The sequence below is a fragment of the Pteronotus mesoamericanus genome, unplaced genomic scaffold (assembly GCF_021234165.1).
Source record: "Pteronotus mesoamericanus isolate MK-2021 breed Mesoamerican mustached bat unplaced genomic scaffold, CSHL_Meso_final contig_101, whole genome shotgun sequence".
Lineage (NCBI taxonomy): Eukaryota > Metazoa > Chordata > Mammalia > Chiroptera > Mormoopidae > Pteronotus > Pteronotus mesoamericanus.
Window position 1 is genome coordinate 16,764,006 of NW_026555001.1, and position 21,386 is coordinate 16,785,391.

A 21,386-nucleotide genomic window follows, 5' to 3' on the forward strand; every position below is an offset into this window, starting at 1 on the left:
TGTTGTAAATATTTCTTCCAATTTTCCTTGGTCTTTTGACTTTCTGTGTTTTTTTTACATTAAATTGATTTATTTTATTTCATTTTGTGAGCTCTAAGTTGCACAGGTAATTCCTTGATTTTAGTAGTGACTTGCTCCATTATCTATCTTGGGTTTCTGTTGAAGTTGTCATTATTAAAAGACATACAATCAAATAGAAAATATATTTATAAGTTCAAAAATGTAATATAATAATTTCTCAATAAAGAAATTCTAATTAATATGTCATACAAAATGAGCAAAAAGAATGTGTTTTTAAGTGACGAAGTAGAAAATGTTATTTTTTATGTGCTGAAAAATCTTTAAACAAAACTTGTCCAACACGCCCCATAATGAGCGTTTGCTCACTCAGCTGAAACATGATGTCAATGGTGGTAACTTCCTTGCAGAGCATTGTGAGCGCTGAATTATTAATACTTCTTCCACCTCAAGTACCTAGAACAATGTTGCCACATTTGCAGTGCTGCACGACTGTTCGTGGCTCTCATCCACACTTCTCATCAAGTGCTTTTCTCGCTCGTCAATCGCCCTGGCGGCATAGCAAACAAGGAGCCCAAACCAGCCAAGATCTTCAGTAGAAGCAGAACGTGTGAAGCGCTTCCCTTTTTTCTCCCCCACTGGCAGGAGCAGCTTCCCCGGGCCACCTTCCAAGTCTTCCATGTGCCGGAGGCCCTGGCACAGCTCACAGATAAGGAAAGCGCCCCCCACCCAAGGGTGTCTTCCCTGTCCACGTCGGTCACCTGCACAGGCTGTGAGGTCTCCTGCTCTCTGACACACAGACCTGACACCACTGCCATAGACCCTCTCCTCACAGGTGAAGAGGACACTGCACTCTTGAAATCCCTCTAGCTGGGCTGGATTCTCTCAGTGCTTCCTAAGATGTGCAGGAGCCCATTCCTGCTGGAGCATTCTCTGTCTTTCCTGAGAAGGCCCTAGTACATCTATTTCTATGTTGTTGCAGAATCGTAAACCACGGGAAGATGGGGTGCCAGGCCTGGAAGTTTCACACAAGATCCAGTTCTGAAAGACCTGATACTGAGCCCTTTTTTCTGGAGGACGCTGTGGGCTTCCACGCTCATGTTCATGTTCCCCATACGCACCACGGCCACCCTGAGCGGGGATGAGGGTCTTGGTGCGACAGGTGGACTTCAGTGGCCGTGGGGACTCCAAGCCGGGGGGATGGCCGCCTGGCTACAACTCTTCCAACTAGCCTGCTTTTTGCATTTTTGTAGTGAAGGAGTTTTATGAGGATATGTTTTTTAGAATCAAATTAGTCTCTTCCTTCACAGTTTACAGAATCAGTTACTCTACAATTACAAAAGGAATATATTTATGCTTTTTCTTCTCATGCTTTTATGGTTCAATTTTCACATTTAAATCTTTGATCTGCCTGCAATTTATTTTGATGTGAAGGAGAAAGGTATGGATCCACACTTAATTGTTTTTCTAAATGGCTAGCTGTTTTCCCAGTGCTATTTACTAGATAATCCATTTCCCCCACACGTGCTAAACTTCCACATAGAGTTGGGTTTATTTCTGGTCTATCTTGCTCTATTGATCTTTCTTCCTATTCTTGTATATGCATAAAATTGTTTTACTTACACCAGCTTTATAATATACAGGGTGGGGGGACAAATTGGTTTATAGTTGTGAGTATGTAAAAGACAAGAGTTTATTCTTGTATGTTGATGTACTGATTATTGCATTATGTCATTTACAGAATTCCCCAATATACAAGGTAGTGTAACCCAAACAATAAAGCAGGTGACGTTAGTTTAGTATTATTATTTATCTTGATGGTTCAAATTCTCTATTTCATTCCAAAAGTTAAATAACCAAGGTTTACTTGTTTTTAAGTACTTGCAAATATAAAATAATTTTTGGAAAAAGGATCCGTTTTCACCATCCTAAAATTTAGGCTATTAAACGTTCTGTTCAACTTAAATAGGCAGCTTAGAATAGGGTGTTACACTAAATAATATAATTACATATACTTGACTACCAGTAAAGTGATTGACATCTTTACTGAGAGCTATGGGCACAAAAATTATTTCCTCAGGGTGAGGCATTTGGCTAAACATTTGTCAACATCCTTTCCTATATACTAATTTATGTCTCAGTCAGAAAAGGTGTTTGAAAAACAGAAATCAGGAAACCTCCATCAAGTGGCAAAAATCAGGTCCTCAGAACAGAAACTTGGCCGCTCATGGACAAGGTTGATATTGCTTACAGGCAAAACAAAAACAAAAACACCCCCCCCCCCCCAAAAAAAAAACAAAACCAAAAAACGAAGCTTTCTTGCAATGAGCTCGAGGGAAAGAGAAATAATGAAATACTAGCTCTCCAAGTGAGCGCCTCCAGTTCAGTGATATTTGCATACCTCACCTGGGCCTTTCGGTTACAAATCCACCCCCTTAAGGAGCCTTGTGAGAAAGCAAGAACAGTCAAATAACAAAATATACTCGAAGGCTCGAACACCAGCCGAGCGCAGCCGCTGCGCTCGAGCGGCAGCCCGACTTCCTGGTTTGCTCCCTCGAGCCCGGAGGCGGGGCTCTGGGGGCGGGCGCAGGAGGGGGCGCGGCGGCCGAGCGGCGGCGCGCCGGGCCGGGGAATTCCGCAGGACCCCGGCGTCAGGGGCGGAGTCAGAGCCCGTCGTTACGACGCAAGTTTGGGATTCTGAAAGCTTTAAGAGCTCAGCTGCGGGGCAAAGGCTAAGGCTCAGCCCCAGCCCCGGGCAAAGTGTAAGTTAGTTACCAGGTAACAGAGAGACTGCCGGGAGGTTCGTGTCGACAGCGGAGGAGAGAAAAGGGGGACTGCGGATCTAGAAGGGGGCGCGGGGACAGAAAGGGAGCAAGGAGGAGCGGGGCGCACAGGTGCCTCGGAACTCTGCGGAGGCCGCCGAAGGAGGGGGAGCACTGCGGGGTGGAACGCGGTCCGAGCGGCTGGGGCGCGGGGAGGGGGCGGAGGGAAGAGCCCGGGGGAAGGTGCAGCCGAGGGGAGTTCGGATCTGGAGCTGGACAGGGTCGACAGCCGAGGGGGCAGGAGTGGGGGAGAGAGGGGGGAAGGGGGAGGGGAGAACTGTGGCGGCGGCTGCGCCCGGCTGTGCGTCTCCAGCCTCCGGAGCAAGTGGAACCTGAAAACTGGGTTCCTTTTAGGCAGTTGGATGGTGTTGGGAAGCTTCCTGGTGCTGCTGGTCGCCTGGTCTTCCCTGTACCCGCGCATGGAACACCCGAGCCCGCTGAACAGGATGAGGGTGAGGGAGTGGCCCGCCTACCCAGTCCCGGTGCGGCGACCCGCCGCTCGTACGGTTTGCGGGCCAATCTGGAGGGCTCAGCCCACGCGCTGGGTCCCAGCGGCCCGCCCCCGGCCCGCCCGCCTTAGCAACTTTCATATATGCTTTACAGTAGTGTTAACTGTAGTCACCATGCTGTAATTACATTCCCAGAACTTTTTCATCTTGGAGTTGGAAGTTTGTCTCTTTTTACCACCTTCACCATTCCACCACCGCAGCAACCACAAATCTGATCTTTTTCTGAATTTAAAAATTTTTTTAGATTACACATGAGTTCATATAGTATTTTTCTGCCTCTGTCTGCCGTATTTTATTTAGCATAATGCCCTCAAAGGCCATCCGTGTTGTTGCAAATGACAAGATTCCCTTCTTTTTAAGGGCCGAACAAATTACCTAGGTGTTTTTTCAGCCCTCCGCGATCCTCTGTGTGTGCCAATGTCTGACTGTCCATTAGCATCTGGGGGGTGGGCCTACATGAGTCACCTGGGACTTGAGCAGAACTGCTTCTGGTATCTGTGAGGGGTTCTGGGGTCTGCCCGGGCTCTGAGTGTCTGTATCGATCGATCTTGGTGCGTGTCCCTGTGCGCCGTCTGTGCGCGCCTGACAGCGCACGCCCATGCAAGTGCTGCCCCCTGGTGGTCGCAGCCTCCTCGCTTGTATTTTCACTCTGGTCTGCAAAATTTTTGGCTGGCTGTCTCTTCTCAGCCTCCTCCCTCCCTTCACAGAGAATTATCCACATCCCTGCCTTTACTCACTCACACCTGCTCAACCCAACGGCTCACTGCAGTCCCAATTCCATCCCCTCCAATCTTGTAGCTCTCTGGGGGGGGGGGGGCTAAAGCCAATGGGTGCTTCTCAGTCTCACTTCTATTAGGTATCTCTGACCTTGAAATCCATTTCTCCCCTGGTGCCCCACAGGGCTCTTTGCCTAATCCTTATAAAATTCTGAGTTTCCAGGGCTCCATCCTTGGTCACTTCATGCTCTCCCCACTGACCCTCGCGATCCCCTCTGCATCTTTCTCATGACTTCAGTTATGATATTGTGAGTAGGTGGCCCCCAAACCTTTCACACACAGACATAAAAACCACATACTCTATACATCCACACTTGTGGACAATGGCAGTCACACACACAAATAGTCAGATACACACACGTGCACACACATGCATACAAATGTACACAACCAGCCAGACAAATACATAGAAATCCAGAAAACAGCTCACAGAAATTTTAAAAAACCTCCTCTTCTGCACTCCAGGTTTGAATGCATCATCCCCAACCACACGCCTTCCCTTGGACAGGCTACAAATGCCTCTTGGATCCGCAGACCTCTGGGAGGAGAGCTGCTATGAGAACTTCAGGAACACCTAGGGCAGTGAGAAGCCAGGAGGGACCTCCATCAAATGAGTGGCACTGAAGGCAGGGACCCAGAACCAGGGAAACAGTTGGTTTAGAACAGTTGGTTTAGTCAGCAATAGAGGCTTCTTGAAAATCTTACTTTAAAAATATGACAGGAGCCCTGACCTGTGTAGCTCAGTGGGCTGGGTGTCAACATGCAACTGAAAGAACAGATTTGATTCCTGGTCAGGGCACATGCCTCGGTTTTGGGCCAGGTCCCCAGTTGGGGGTGTGCAAGAGGCAACTGATAGATGTTTCTATCCCTCTCTCCCTCTCTTCCCCTCTCTCTAAAAATAAATAAAATCTTTAAAGAAATTTTTAAAAAATAAAAACACAAGAGGAATCCGTATTTCTAACAATAGCAGGCGAGCTTATTATAGAAAGACATAAAAACACACACACACTCTATATACCAATACCCAACACACTCTTGAGCACATGTTGACAGATTTTAAAAAACTGCTTAAATCTGGACAAAATTGAAAGGAATTTTCACCCTGGTTCTCACCTGCCATGGCTGGCCATTCTGCTGTCACCGTTGTCTGAACTCAGATACCCACTTAGTGGGACTGTCTCTCCTGGGAATCAACGCCGGGACAGATGACCCAGAGATGGCAGGAGATGAGGAGACCTTCTCGTGAGCGTGTCCGGCCTTGGAGACCCCTGGGGCTGGAAATACTGCCCTTCAGGTCAGCCCAGCATCCTCCCAGCAAGTCTCCATTTGTTCATATATTTACTTGATGGCTTATTATAAGCATTCATTCATTCATTCATTCACTCTTCTGTACTCAGTTTAGCTCAAGTTAGTTTGTGTTACTTGCAACTTCAGACTCCTCACTGACACCTTGGCCACGTAACTTGCAAGAGCTGCTTATCTGACCCTGGGCAACTAACAGACTTTCTGACCTTCCACTTCCTGTCACATGAATGTCAGCTCAACACCCCCTCGCAGGGCTGTGGGAAGGGTCATACGATGTAAATGCGGGAAACCACTTAGCAGCAGTGGTGCTCAGCTCTGGACGTGTATAAGTTACTCCTTGTGCGTGCCCTGGGGAAGCAGCCACCTTTTCAAACTCATTTATGATATTGTGCCTGAAGTTTTAAATAAGACTGCCTGGAAAGCAGGCAAGCCCTGGATCGTAGGTGACCAGGAACCCAAAGTTCTGCTACCTCCACCTCACAGGTGATGATAGACAGTAATGATAACAATTATGCCACCACTTGTTTGGACTTTACATTATGAGAACTGAATCTAATATCTCTGATTTCATGACAGGGTTCGAGCTGAGGTCCTGAAAGCTGAGACATGCCTGGGATCCCTCAGGCAGGGCCAGCATCCATGGCGCTCTGCACACTTCCTACTGCATCACCTGACTCGCTGTCCAAAAAAGAGGGAAAGGAAGAAGGAAGTAACATGACAGAGCTGGAAAATGACAGCGTGAAGGGCCAGCGGAGAGGTGACGAGGATTGAAATAGTCACGTTCTTCTGGTTTTGCGGCAGCAGCGTGAAATTCAGACGAGAATTGTGCCCGGAGGAGCTGCGGCCACCCTTTCGAGATAAAGTGGGAGAGGCTGAGAACGTCTGTGAATGGAGGGCAATGGTGGGGGAGGCTCAGGGGCTCAAACTAAGAGGAATTCCTATTTCTGTAAAAGGGATAAGGAGATAATGACCCCAACAGGTCAAGAGACATGTGGTTCTGTGAAGAGTGGGTGCTGCATCCAGAGAGCCCTCACTAGACAGTGAGGCGTTCCGTGGATGGGACAGGAAGTCGCCTTTCACTTACTAGTAGAGCAGCGGCATAAGCACACAGCCTATCCTCTTCAATCTCTATGTTAGAATCCTGGGCACACTTCATTTAGACCCTTAGCTGGGGAGAGGGCTCATCTGGCCAGAGGACATCTGTGACAACTCTCCCAGAAGGCCGTAGAGAGCCCTGGAAAGGCTCCAAGCTAATCACCAATTCAGTCAGTGTCGTTGGTCACCTCCTCCCCTTCTCTGGGCACTGATGTTCTTATTGAATAGAACAAAACCCGTAACACTTATCTCCTTCTCAGAGTGTTTTCATAAAAACCGAATAAGGAAATATATGTATATGAAAACCTCTTGCATACTGTAAATGGTACTTTGAGGGATCCAATGTTGATATAATGAAATGCAATGATGACTTCTTTTTAATGATATATGTCCAGGACATGCGTAGGCTGAGGAGTGGGAAAGTGTAAGAGGAGGACTCACTGTGAAGGGGGACTGTGTGTAGCTTAGGACATGCTCTGTGTCAGTGGCAGGATGAGATTGATGCTGGAGAGGAGGCGTGAGGTCAGATGAAGGTCATTCGAAGCTGCAGAGCCGGTCTCCTGGCATTCTGCAGAGCCAGGAGGGGAACAGCAACGTGAGAGGACTGCGCGCACGGAGCGAGGCGCAGAGCGCCCAGGGCTGCTCCCCAGCCGCTGTCCATTCTTAACGCACAGAAGACAAGACCTGCTGTTGGAGAAAGCAGCCAATTACTGAAACATCACAGGAAAATTGGGGTCGTAAAATCCCCTGAAATCAAAAAAGTTTTCCAGGAGGGGATGTGGTAAATGTGATGCAGAAGAGAAGCCACAGGGAACGAGGCCCCCAAAGGCCTTTTGATTTAGTAGCAAGGAGTCATTGGTAACCTTCCACAGGGCAACCGTGGCACAGCTGGGAGGGACCAGGGGCAAGGGTGGCTCTGTCCGGCTGGGAACCCTGAGTTGGGGCACCTCCGCAGCGGCAGCTTGGGCATTCTAAGTGATGATGGGCAAACCAGTGACCTAATGAGAAATTTTGGCTCTGTAACTGACTTGGCCAAAATGCAGACGTGTCCTGTGGATAAGGCCCAGGTGCTGTCATTTTAAGAGGCTCTGAGGCTGAAAATCAGGCAGTGGGAACATATGGAATGTGTCACACCCATTCTCTTCTTCGTCCAAAATTACGGTCCCATTAGACACACACAGAGCCAAAATGCAGAGGCCTGCAAGACGAGATTTCAGGGTCCCTGAACTGACTGACTCGTTTCCTCAAAACAGCTTTACTGATTTATGTAGAAATGGCCCCTGTCCTTAAGGAGATTACAATTTATAATCAGGTTCCTCACTGTGGTACTTCCTTCTTTGGGCCTCCCTTTCCTGAGAGCCAACACCGCACGGTCTCCTAGGAAGCATCCACCTCTGACGCCACCGGATTCTGTCTTTCTGCACAACAACCATAGACAAACCCATGGAGCCTATCTGTTGCTTCGGTCCACACCACCCACATTCCCAGAGCTCTGGGATGCCTGACCTTCATGAGTGACCTCTGAATGGGTCCCTGTGTCTGAGCACGTGACCCCGTATTCCCATTTGTTTAACTTATTCCAGACAAACTTCAAGGGGAAGATCGTGCCCCGGCATTGGTACACCACTGTCCAGCTGAAAATGCCTCCTCAGTTAAAACACCACCTAAGGGTGGTGTCCTCGCCCCGATTTCACAGATGAGAAACGGAGCCCCTGGCTTGTGAACCGGAATCACTGTGTTCCTGAAGTAATAACGGGCATTTGCTGAATGGCAGTGCTGCCTGGGCGCTATTATTGTAGGAGCTCTGTGGACTCATTCATTCACTCCTCACGGTAATCCTCCCAGGCAGACGGCACTTTTATTTCCCTTCCCAGGTGGAGGCACAGAGAGATGAGGCCGCTCACATGCTTCCCGCAGCTGATGGGTAGAGGAGCTGGTCTTAGAGCCCTTCGTTCTGGCTGTAGGTTGCACACAGAAAGTGTATCATCCTGCCTTCCATTACCTCACTTAATCTAATTTAATACTATTTTCTTTAATCCTCATCCTAAGGCTCTGAATTAGGTATTATCAGTGTGTGCTGGTAAATGTGTAACAACCAGCTCTCGGCGGAAGGGGGTTGCTGATTTGCAGTGTTTGCCAGTTTCCCTGGTGGTCATGTTCCCACTCTGGTCAGTTTCCAGCTGCCAGCGCGGCACTGGCAAAGCCCCAGCTGGGGAGACACGGTCAGTAGCCCTGCACTGTATGGGGTTTCTGTCATACAGATACAAGGCATGTAAATAGACTCACAGGTAATAGTAAAACTTATTAGAAAATTAGAAGTGAAATAATTTGAAAATAGAGGAGTTTCGAGTATTGCCTTTATTTTTAAAATGATTCTTTAAAACTTTTTTTAAATTTATTTTTAGAGAGAGAAGGAGAGAGAAGAGTGGGGAAGGGAAACATCGAGAGAAACATGGATCGGTTGCCTCTTGCATGTCCCCAACCAGGGGCCTGGCCTGCAACCCAGGCATCTGTCCCACCTGGGAATCAAACCGGTGACCTTTCTGTTTGTGGGATGATGCCCAATCCACTGTGCCACACCAGTCAGGGCTCCTGCCTTTATCTATCTATCTATCTATTTTTAGAGAGAGGAGAAGTGAGGGAGAAAAAAGAGAAACATCAATGTGCAGTTGCCTCTTGCGTGTCCCCAACTAGGGGACCTGGACCACAACCCAGGCACATGTCCTGACTGGGTATGTGTCCTTTGGTTCTCAGGCTGACACTTGATCCACTGAGCCACATTAGCCAGGGTTTGCCTTTATTTGTAATAAAATATTTTTAACCATAAGTAAGTAAAAAAGCAGGGTGTAGAATAATGCCTACAACATTTTATTATTTTTGTATATGTGTGAAAACTCCCCACCCCATATATGAATATGTGTATATTTGATTAAAAAAGAGTAAACTATTATATTGGGTTACTTTGGGTATAGGGATTGCCAGTGCCAAGATAGATGGCCTGGTCCTTATCATAACTCTGTGTTGTTTGATTTTTTACAAATTGTGCTTTCATGATAAAAAATAATTTATGAATGTTTTAAATGGGAAACTAGAATCTGTAGGTAAGAGTGACTTTTCTGTTAACTAGTGATTGTAGAGGTGAAGGGAATTATGATAATTGTGAAGGTTGAGTAGTAGTCATTTTCTCATTTTACAATTAGCTTATTTATTTGTGTACTTTTAATTGCCTTTCCCATTTGAATGGGAGCTCTGTGACAGCTGACACCTAAGTGGCTATAATGTCATGGTCCCTGCCTCCAACACCATTCCCTCAAACTAGCACAAAGCCTCCTCACCCTTCGGTGCTTCTGCGCCTTCCCTCTGTGTTTGTGTGCTGGGGCTACTGTAACCAAGGACCACCAGCTGGGTGGCTTAAAGCCTTGCAAATGTTTTGTCTCAGAGTCCTGGAGGCTAGACATCCAAGATCAGGGTGCTGGCGAGGTCGATGCCTTTGGAGGCTCTGAGAGAGGCTGTTCTCTGCCCCTCCCCCAGCTCCCGGTGGTTCGCTGGCAAATCCTCCCAGGCTGGCAACTGCAGCACTGTCTGCTCTGCCTCCGTGCGTCACCTCGCCTCTCCCCTCCTGGGCCTGTATCTCTTCTCATAACACCAGTCATTTTGGATGGAGGGCCCACCCTACTCCAGTATGACCACCCAAACTGATTACATCTGCAACGGCCCTTTTTCCCAACAAGGTCACATTCCAAGGTACTGGGCTAGGACTGCAACATTTCTTGGAGGGTGAGGGGGGGGGGCATTGCACAAGCCAACTCATAGAGGCAGTATATCTTTTATTTGTTTATTATATGACATTTCTCCTTACTAGAATGTAAGCTCCATGAAAGCAGGGATTTTTTTTTTTAAACTTGAAAGACTTGCAGATATTTTTATTGACTTTTAAATTAGGTTAAAACTTTGAACAGTAAACCATTTGCATGGTTGAAAGTCAAAATAGTATTAAAAGGTATCCATTCTTGTCTCTGGCTATCCGGTCTTCCCTACCTCCATAAGAAACTATTTTGATTAGTCTTCCAGTATTTCTCTATGCAAATATAATAAAGATCTGCATGTATGTACAAATATTGTCTTATTTTCCAACTTACACCAAAATTATCATTATATACATAGGCTGCACCTTGCATTCCTTTCTTGAATATATTTCCTGGACATTATTCCATATAACTTTATGGAGAACTTCATCTTTGTTACAGCGCATTGTGTTCCCTTCTGAGGACATACTATATTGTTGATTTAATCAATCCCCTATTCATAAACACTTGTGGCTTCCGTCTTCTGCTATTATCACAAATGCAGAACAGGGATTTTTATACTGAACTCCCCAACCCGTCCCCCTACCCCAAGTCTTGAAGTCTTTCTGCAATGATAGACCGTCAATAAACACGGGTGGGAAAATGACGTAACCAACATTAAAGAGTGAAGGAGAGCCTGGTAGAAAGGAGCCCAAGCGATCCACTGGCACCGGTCCTTCGCCGAAGCCCCAGCAGGTGGCGCTGCAGGCGCCAGGCGCGCCTGGATCGCCGGGCCTCCGGCTCTGTTCGTGCAAGCGGACCCCTGTGCCCGGGCAGCATGGGAACAGGGCGAGTCCTGGGAGCTCCTCGGGTCCCTGGCTGCAGCCGCCGCTTTTTGCCAGCGTCCGCCGCGTGGCGCAGGGGCCCGAGGAGCCGCGGGCGGTCCGGGCCAGGCCAGCTCGTGGGGAAACCGTCGCCCGGCCGCCGTCATGCTGGCGCTGCTCTGCCGCCTGCTGGACTGGTGCCGCCGGCTCATCTGGAAGGAAGACGCGGGGCTGCAGGACGTCGCGGCGAGCGCCCAAGGCTGCGGCCCGGGCCCCTCCGCGAGGCCGGGGCTGGGAGGGGGCGGAGTGGGGGCCAGCCTGCCTGTGCCCTCCCGGGCTCGGACTTGGAGCGTCCCGCCTGTTGGTGGCTGCGGGTCAGCACTGACGGGTTCATTCCAGCTTGTCCCCTGCCGTCGGGGGCGGGTTTCCCTCGTTTCCCTGGGACCGAGATCGGTTATGGTGGGCGCTGGAGACAGAGTTCCAGCCTGTCTGAGCAGCAGGTTTTTTAAGTGAGGGGCTCCGCTTTTCCAGGTCTCAAGTGGGCAGTGGGGGACAAGACTGATCTGTAGCTCGTAGGAATTAACCACCCTGAAAAACTGTGTGTGGCGGGGGCGGGGAGGTGATTATTCTTACAAGTGGCGGGAGGGGACTGGGCAGGGACAGAACTTACACCAGGCCCAGTGAGTGGATATGTAGAAGGGAAATCGCCCGGGAACCCATGTACCACGTGGTGTTTATTCAGTAGTGACTGAATGCAAGAATAATTATTAAATTATGGTTGGTTGGTTAGGGAAGAAATAAGAGCGAAAGGTTCTCATCGCTCTTGAGCGTCCCGAAGTTACCTTGACTCAGTCGTAGCTGGAAGGGGCTCATCCTTCTCAGGGTGAGTTTGGGACTGTTCCAAAGAGATGGCAGCACCGCTTCCGACTCTGAGACGACAGCTGGAACCCTTCCTCACTCGGAGGCCAGCTGTCCAGCTGGTTTTCTTGCAGGAATGATTTTCAAACACAGCTCCCTTAGCGGAGAGAAGAGGCGTCATGTGACTCCTTGCACTAACAGAGCAACAGGAATGAGTAAGACTTGGAGGAAACAAGGTGAATGTTGCATAAGAGTAGAAATATATTTACTTATTTGTTTTTGCATATTTTGGAGGTGACTAAATTCACTATTTTGGACATACTTTTTCTACCTAAAAGTCTGTAAAATCACCTTGAGGTGACTATGTTTCAACAAGTATATTTGGCTTGAGGTGACTATGTTTCAACAAGTATAGTAGAGTGGAATGTGTATCTAATACCACTAAAATTAATAAGGAAAAACGTTGGGCTAAATATCCGTGTTAGAAGTTTTGCACGACATGGAAAAGATTGGCCTGAGTGCCTGTGTACTGAGTTAACTGTACATTTTCTGATATTCCCTTGATACAAGAATTGCAGTCTCCTTTTAAATTCTATCCTTCCGGGGAGACTGAATTAATTAATGGTATAGAGGGACGTATCGCTACAAAGAATTGTATTTGTTGCAGAGAAGTGCTTCTGCTTGGGAAACCTAAATAAAACTTTAGTAAATCTGCGAGGAACTCAAAACAGTGTAGCCTGATATAAAGAGCATGAACTTTGAAGTCAAACGACCCTGGGTTTGCCATCAGGCTCTGCCACTTTGCAGCTTTGTATCCTTTTTAAGTCTTTGTTTTCTCATCTATTAAGTGGAGATAATAAGTTTCTACACAGTTGCTCTGAGGAGTAAATAAAATGGCATACAAAGTGGCTAGCATCGTGCCTGTCAGCAGAAGGAGCTGGGTAAATGGTAACTATTGGCATACTTTGTAGTGGGCACAGTCCTTTAATGCAGAAACTTTTTTCTTTCTTTTTTTTTTTTTTTAATATTGAGAAGGGAATTAGCTGGGGTCATTTTCTTCTTTGAGTCTGTGTAATCCAGCTGTGGGCTGCAGTAGTGGATTTATGAATTGAGGCACATAATCACATCCCCCACAAACACATTAAAAATTATTTTTAATAACAACAAAACTGGAAAGCTGTTGAACTCAAAGTGAACCAGTGGTTCCATTATATTTAACATTAGGCTATTCTTTTTGAGTTATAATTATGTGTGCAGGTTCTGTTAAGAAAAAAAATCTGGACTATAATTGACTATGTATTGGCTAAGAAGCTGGGGAAAAAAAGAAAAAAAGAGAGACCTCAGTAAATGCCACACTTCTTCTTTTTAAACCTCAGACTCTAATAGAACCTGTGATTTTCATAGACTATATTGAGGAGGAGGAAAATGTTAGTAATTAAAGGTGATTTTACAGACTTTTAGGTAGAAAAAGCATGTCCAAAATAGTGAATTGAGCATTATCTTTAAAAAAATCAAGTATATTTTTTGTATTTTGTACAAAATATTTGTTTTATAGACTCAGAAATACAGATGTGTTGAGCACTATGTGTCACTTTTATTCAACTTGAACAAGTAACTTCCCCAGTATGAAAAGCTTCAGGTGAAGCCAGCTTTCTTTGGGTAAAAATGAACTGTTTTGTAAACATTAAAATGTGACTATATCTTCTGCCTTAAAAGTTTAATAAATATAATAGACATTATTTAACTTACTCAAATGGTTTGTGAAGCCAAAATACTTATATGTAGGGTTTGGTCCATCCTGAAATTAGGCAGTTTACATACAGAGAGTTTCAACCCTGAAGTTCATATTCTCATGGTTTTACAACTGAAATGAAGCTTAATTCTACCTAATATTTTACATGGAGACACTTGATGTACATAGTGTTCACTTTATTTTGGACATTAAAAAAAGAAACACCTCTAGTCTTTAATGTTTTGTTTCATATTAGGGAATGATATAGTTAATGCCATTGCTAAGTATTCTGGCAGATACTGCATAATAAATCATGTGCCCTATATATGTAATGTGTATTGAGTAATCTTTATTTTTAACTGAGGCTTTAGATGGGTTATAGGATAGTTAACTAAGAAATGTTTAACTGGATCTACTAAAATGTTATAAGTTTCATAGAGTGCATGCGACCTCTCCGACGGGGTCATGGCCAAGTAGTATTCGAATCTATTCCTTCAGCAAACGTATATTGGGCTTCAGGTGCTATGCTGAATGCTTGGGATAGAAAGCCAGTAAAACCTTGTCTGCCCTGGAAGGGCTCACGGTTTAGTGTGTTTGTTTAAAACAGCGGAGGAGGATGTCAGTAAGGGCGTTCACACCCGGGGGTCAGAGCCTGAGTCTGGGGACCCCACAGTCCCCGGCAGTCTCTGGGAGAGGGCGCAAGAGAAGGGAGCCTGAGGTCTCTGCCCTGCCCTCCAGCTCCTCTGGCCCCTACAGCACAGGTGGCTCCTACAGCATCTGGAAGGTTCCTGGGCCAACATTCCAGGAGCCTAGGTCCTGGGTGATTAAGACAAGCCTAATGCTCTGCAGGAAGCTGATGGATGTGGGAGCCCCCAGAAGCCAGCACAGACCCCATCTCAATGGGGACAGTGGAGAGTTAGAGGGGACAGAGCCGCTAGGCTCTCCGGCTCTGAGCACTCTGTCTCCCTGACAGTCAGGCCGCCTCAGCATCCTGCCTTGAGGGCAAATCCATGTGACCTTCATGCCTCCTTGTTTAAAACTGTTAGCACGTGCTCCTTGTGAAACAATCAACATGCTGGGTGTGGCTAAACCAAAGAAAGGGTGCTCGTGGCTGCTTTATTTCAACGTTAACTTATATGTTGTGGTTCCAGGAAGGATGTCGCAGCACAGGTGGGGTCCATCCTAGGAACCCTGAGGCAGCCGCCTGGAGGGGTCTGGACAGGAGCCCGGTGCCCGAAATCCCCGCTGAAGGCAGGACACACGCTGTGCCCCGGAGGCCCAGGAAGCGGGCTGCGCTGGGTGCCGCTGAGCCAGCCTCCCTTCTCTCCAGCTTTCCCTTGAGCCTTCCCTTCAGACTGTCCCCAGCCAGTGGCCAAAGTCACCAACAGACCAGCCTTCAAAGAGATGTTCAGTTTGACACCCACTGGCCATCTTGCAAAATCTTTACCTTTAAAACCCCCTCCCTGTGCATAAGACACATGCTGGTTCAGAAGCCGCGGGCCCCAGTGTGGTCCTCTGCCAGCTGGAGGTGCCCAGAGCCACGCCCCAGAGGGCATGCACAGAGGGGAAAGGGAAGTGGGTCAGTCCTCTTTGTGTGACTTCTCTGAGCAGGTTTCTTCGCTGGCGTCAGAGGACGTGCTTTGCTCTGTCTGCCCAGCAGGGTCCCGGCGTGAGTCCGGTGCGGCGCTGCTGTTCAGGGAGACCTTGCCGAGCGGGGCTGAGTCTCAGGTTGGCTCAGGTTTTACACCTGCCTTTTGGCAAGTGGCTCACCTTCTGTATGCCTGCTTCTCCCCTTTTGTACAGTAGGGACAATAGTATCTACGTATGTAATGGTGTTTTCAGGCTTAATGTTGTATGTTATGAAGAGAGAATAGCACCGGGTCCACCGCAGAACCTCAGGAAGTGGCAGCTGTTTCACGGGTTATTACCGTGTGTACACTTGACTCTTGAACACGCTGGGGTTAGGGGTGCCAGCTGCCCTGGAAATCAAAAATTTGTGTTATGATTTTTGACTCCCCCAAATCATAACTTGTCCCTCAGTATCTGGAGGGCATTGGTTTCAGGACCCCCGTGGATACCGAAGCCCCCTGTATACAGCGAGCAGGTCAGTGCAGGCAGCTGGCGCCTGTGTCCGCCGACTCCCAGCTCCGATCAAAAACAGTACAGGTATTTACTGAAAAAAATTAGTGACAAGGTCAAAGCCAGGTCCTTCAAGGGTCAGTTGTGTTGTCATTACTCTTACTACAGCCTTTGTTACCATCGTCCAGGGTGCGATGGGGGAAGCCCCAGGCACCCGCTGAGCCTGTGCAGGGGGGGGGGGGGGGGGGCCTTGTTACTGGGTAAGGTCTAGGTTGTCCTGATGGGGTCCGTAATGACCCAGGACTTGCTGCAGGACAGCCACCTGGAGCTTCCTGTGTCGCGCATCGTGAAAACAACTCACTCTGACTGGCTTCCGACGGAGTGGATGAGGCCAATCCCACCTGAATCTGTTCCCGTGTAAAACATGAAATGATGAGGGCTCCCTCCTGATTTGTGCTGTAATGGGTCAGTGTTGATTTGTTTTTAGCGTCGCACACACGGGAGGTGCCATCTGCAGAGTTAGGTGGCACAGGTGCCACGTGGGCACACGTAGACACGATTTTCTGTTCCATCACACATTCTAGTGAAACCCAACGGCTGACCCCGCACGGCTTCTCCGCACTCTTCCCTCCGGTTTCCGCTTTCCCGCCCTGGTCTCAGCTTCATTCCTCTTAACCGAGGTGGAGGTGGCGGTGAGTCAGCACAGCGGTCCCTCCCTCGGCTCAGCCCATGTCCCCTCAGGGCCCCAGCCAGGTGCTGCAGCTCCTTTGAGAGGAGCTGCCCAAGGGCCCAGGAGGGGGTGAGGGGCCAGCCCTGCCCTGTTGGAGGAACAGAATACAGAGCCTTTAGGCCCAGGGTCAGAGCCCAGCACCTAATGCATCACAACCTGCTCTTAGGGGTTCCCAGTGGGGGGTCGCCTGTGCCAGGCCCTGGGTTTGGCTGGGGAGCGGGTACAGAGAAGAGTGTGACATAGCGTCTGCCCTTAGGGAGCTCACAGCCTAGGGACAGGGATTCTGTCCTTGACCAGAGTCTGCGCAGGCTCCCCTGACCTTTTCAACGAGGCCCCCGTGTCGGGCTTCCGCATTCGCCTCTGCACTGTCCAGGTTCAGCAAGATCCCTGCTGGGCTGGTTTAGTGGGACTCGCTTATCCTCCACGTGCGACCGCGCTGCGTGTCTGATCGTGTGCCTCACCCCCGCCCCCCAGGGGAGGTCTGACCCCACTGCCTGGCCCTCGGGAGCGCCCTGCTGGGGTGCTGTGCCCGGATCTCCCGGACCCGGGGTGTCCTTAGTGACTTCGCACGCGCTGACCCCGCCTGCTCCCCCCGGAACTCCCCCCACCCGCGCGGGGCTCGGAGCTGACCTTGGTTCTGCCCCAATGTCTCTTTTCTCCTATTTTACTCCTGAATAAAGTCTGTTTTTATCACTTCACTGGCTCTGGTTTTTCTTCGAGACTAGAGGAGACATACAGGCTGATGAAGAGCTTGTTTAATCCCAAGCAGAATTAACAAAGGGGTGAAATAGGGAGGGTTTCCAAAGGGGTGAGCGATGTTGGTGGGCAAAGCGGCCGATGACTCCTGGGAAAGGGCGGCGTGGGGACCTGGGCTCAGGTGACGCTGAGGAGCTGAAGTGTGTCCGTGCCAGCCAAGGAGGCACGAGGGCTCTCTGTGTGCATGCCAAGCACAGGGCATCGGCAAGAGGAATGTGGTTACCTGTCCAGGTTGCCAGGGAGAAACGGGGCCAGCCAGAGGCTGTTGTACCACTTACTGAGAATGGTTCCATCTGTGTGGGTGTCATAGGGTGAAAGAGGAGCTCAGAGCGGGAGGAGAAAGGGCACCGGCGTGAGCCGGAGAAAGAGACATCGGAGACCGGCCCATCTAGGCAACCCGAGAAGATGCTCACCCCATGATACTTTGGCTATCATAGATATTACACTTCTGTTATAATGCAAATGCCTCAGAATTCCACTTTCCTTCTCAGCATCTCACCCTGGCACCTCCTGCTCCCATCTGCAAGATGTTGATAACTGACGTTGCTGCTTGCGACCAAGGTTCAGAAAAAGCAAACGAGGTAGGTTCCATAAAACATCGGCTTCATGTATGTTCACCTGCTTTGTAATTTGTTGAAATCAGGAACTGGTGCAGGGCAGCCAAGTGAATGCTCTGGAGAGTTCCATCAGCTGAACACATGTTCCAGAGCCACCAGTGGCCAAAGGGTTTCCTAACTCATTTTAAAATTATAGTCACAACACCAGCACCCTGCATAACATAAGTTGTTCTTGTATAGAAATCAGTACTTTCTCTCCTGTCTCTCCCTTCTGTAAGCGAAAGAGAATTCTTATTTCTCTTTTCTTCCCTGGGTAAACTAATTTTTTTCTTGTTATGAAAGAAAGAATTCTCATTTGCTGCCTTGGAAGCAGCCGAAGAACAGACCCGAATCTGCAGAGTGGAGCAGGGATTTCGGAGCGAAGTCTGGCTGACCTGGCACCGCACGTGAAGCTGCAGTCCGCTTAAACTGCCAGCAATGACAGATTCAACGACCGTGCCCAGAGGACCTTGGGGTGACACTGGGCAGGGTGGAGGGTCTGTTAATGAAAAGCATTTAGTCCAACCCTCCCGCCGCTGTCCAGTGCCAGGGGCCTGCCCCTGCCTGTCCCTGCAATTCGTCATGTTCCAGCTCCCACTCTAGTGTCACCAGGGAGGTGCCCCACGGTGAGGACAGTTCATATTTCTCTGGTCACCTGACAGCAGGCAGAGGTGAGGTTGATACAAAGGAACTGCTATGAGGAAATAATGTTAAAACGTTCTCAAGTGAGACCTGTGTGTAGTCAGAAGCGGGCTGACTTCCAAAACACATCTGTGAGGTGGTTATTATTTTCCTTTGGAGGCCTTTTTGTCTGGCACTTCCTGTCCCTGTGGGCCAGCCGTGGGCTTACTCACAAAGTGACCCAGTGCCTGTGGGAGGGGTCTCGCGGAGGGAGCGGAGGCGAGCAGGCCTCAGAGGAGCCGCAGGTTTCGGGCGCTGGTTACCCAGGCCGTACTCTACATGCCTCAAACACCGTGGACTCCGGCAGAGAGTTCTGGTCTCTTCCCCAGCAAATGCTCAGTTATTCAGAGCTCCTGGAGCAGGCGGAAACCTCCCCACTTCTGTCTTTGACTCCCGCCCGCCTCCAGGTGTGTGTGGTGGTCTGCAAACTAGTCACAACACACGGCAGGGGCACCGGGGATGAGCGCAGACAAGGGTCCGTATGGATGCTCAGGTGTTAGTTCCCACGCCCTGGTCAGGAGTGCGGCGTGGCGGTAAACCGTCCCACGTGTCATGGAAGGCAAGCGTTGGGGGACTCTTGGGGGATAGTTCCTTGTGGAGGCCTGTTACTCACACCTGTTGCCTCTCCCTAAAGGCGACAATTTAAGTGACAAGTGTAGCCCACGTGACTGAAAATCAGGTGCGATGCCTTGATTGTATCGCAGGGGCGCGGATTTGGTCGTAACATCTCCGCATGTTCCTTCAGCGCCGGGAGGTTGGCCTCGGCAGGCACAGGTCGGCCCACGGGGCGCCCCCACTTAAGGGCACAAAACCGAGCCGGTGCCCTGGGGGCTGAGCCCCGCTGGGCCCAGCGCTTGCAGGGACCCCTGCGGAATGGGCGCCTCCTTCCCCAGCCACAGAGGGCGGAGCTGCTCTTCACTTGCTTGTCTTTACCTTTCAGACAAGAAATGTAGTCCTTCATGTAGGAAACAGGAAAAACTGAAAAGGCAAAAGAAAAATCCATTTATTTGCAAAAATGAAATTCTCGAACCTGAAACCCAGGGCCGGGCGGGCCTGCAGGCGGAGCTCTGAGCGCTGGCCTTCTCCCGCTTGATCCCTGGGCCCGTTCAGATCCGACTCTTTTCTCCCTGCAAACCTCGGGCGAAGCTGCCCGGGGCGTGCGGCCCTTCCTTCTCCCTAGACGGGTCCTCCGGTCTGCGTCCCACCCCCGAGCGGCGGAGGCTAACGCCGCGGCCTGGGCGGGTCTGCGCGTGCTGGCTCCGCAGCGCCCCCGGCGGCCTCGGCGATGCGCTCCGGGCGGCCTCTGCGCCCCGCGGCTTCTCCTGGACTCTCTGCCACCTTCCTGGTCCTCTGGCTGGAAGCTCTGGTTTCTCTGAGAATCTCAAATTCCTCCCCCACCCCCCATGCGCTGCGTGGAAGCTCCGCAGAACTGGGTGGTTTTCAGGACCAACTGATGAGAGAAAAAAAGAGACAAAAGCAGCAGGATTCCCCCAAATCGTGGGGCACAGGGCCCAGTTCCCCAGTCCTCGCCAGAGGCGGGGTTTCCTCGCCCTGGCTGCCGCCTCGGGGCAGGGGCAGGGCCGGGGAGGAGGGGAGGGAAGGGCCCGGGTGCCGCACTGTGGCCCCGACAGGCCCGGCCCGTCCTCTCTGCGTCCTTCCCGGGAGCCAGCCGTGCTGGGCCTCACCCCCCGCAGGACGGAGCTGAGATCCAGGTGGAAACCCATCGCGTCACTGTCCTGCTGGTCACGCGTCCAGCTCAGACTTTCGTCCCCAGTCTGCCTGCAGCTGCTTCCTTCCAGAATCCGTGGTCGCCGGCTTCTCTGTCCCGAGCTCATGGTTTTCGTCAGTGGGGGGACAGCTGGCTGTGGACCTGGTCCTCGTTGGTGGCTCCAGAGCGATGTCTTTAAGAGGAAGAAAGGGGAGGGAGGATGTGAGTCTGGGCAGCGGGTAGACTTTCTTTAGAAATAAGGGGACAGCGTTGTCTTTACTCACAGCTCTTTGAAGTACTTCGTCGGCTGCCATGATGTACTTTTATTTTCCTCTTCTCTCTGGTTGCTCTTCCTGAAGGTGGACGGAGTTTGCTGCACATGTGCGGGGACAGGAAGGTAGCCGTGTTGTTCCGGGTGTCCAGCCGCACGGTGTCCCTGCTGTTCTGCGTGCCCCGCTCGCCGTGCAGTTCAGGCCTGGCCAGAGGCGGGATCCGCTGTTGGTGGCTCCTCCCGAGCCTTCCCGACACCACCTGTCCGTCTGTCCTGCTCACCGCTAGTGTGTGCTCCTTGCCAGCTGCATGCAGAGGAACAGCAGGCCTCCAGGGCACTGGGTGGAACCACAGAGCAGAGAAGCCCTGGGTCGCTGAGTTGCTGTGTGGAAAGGACAGGCTGCGGTGGCTCCCTGGCCCACGTCATGGGCACGAGGAGCAAATAGATTGCACTGGGTTCAGATGCTCACAAGTCCGTTATGACAGCTCAGTGTTATCAGCCTCATGGACAGAGTCTCTCACGGGCAGTCAGGCTCTCCCTGGCTTGACCACTGAGTGAGTGTCGGACTTCTGATGAGTCAGCCACTTTCTGTCCCTCATCTTCGTTTAACCCTCGGCTGAAGAGGATGTGTTGACTCCACCCACCAGCATCACTTGTCCCTTCTTGCAGCCACGCTGAAGGATGAACTGGAGCCATCTCTGGAAGGAGAGCGCATGAGAAGACGAGGGACTATTATTACCACAGCTTAGAGCATCATTCTGCCGAGAACACAGAGAAAATGTGTTACTCGCCCCTTACCTTTGACAGAGTGTAAGTACTGTTTCTGCAGCTGCGATCTGCA

At 50.1% G+C, this 21,386-nt stretch overlaps 1 pseudogene; it reads right to left on the reverse strand.

Moving 5' to 3' along the window:
* Positions 1 to 559: 559 nt before the first annotated feature.
* LOC129064593 (RNA polymerase II subunit A C-terminal domain phosphatase SSU72 like protein 6-like) lies at positions 560 to 2,059 on the reverse strand (annotated as a pseudogene).
* Between the last annotated feature and the right edge of the window lie 19,327 nt (positions 2,060 to 21,386).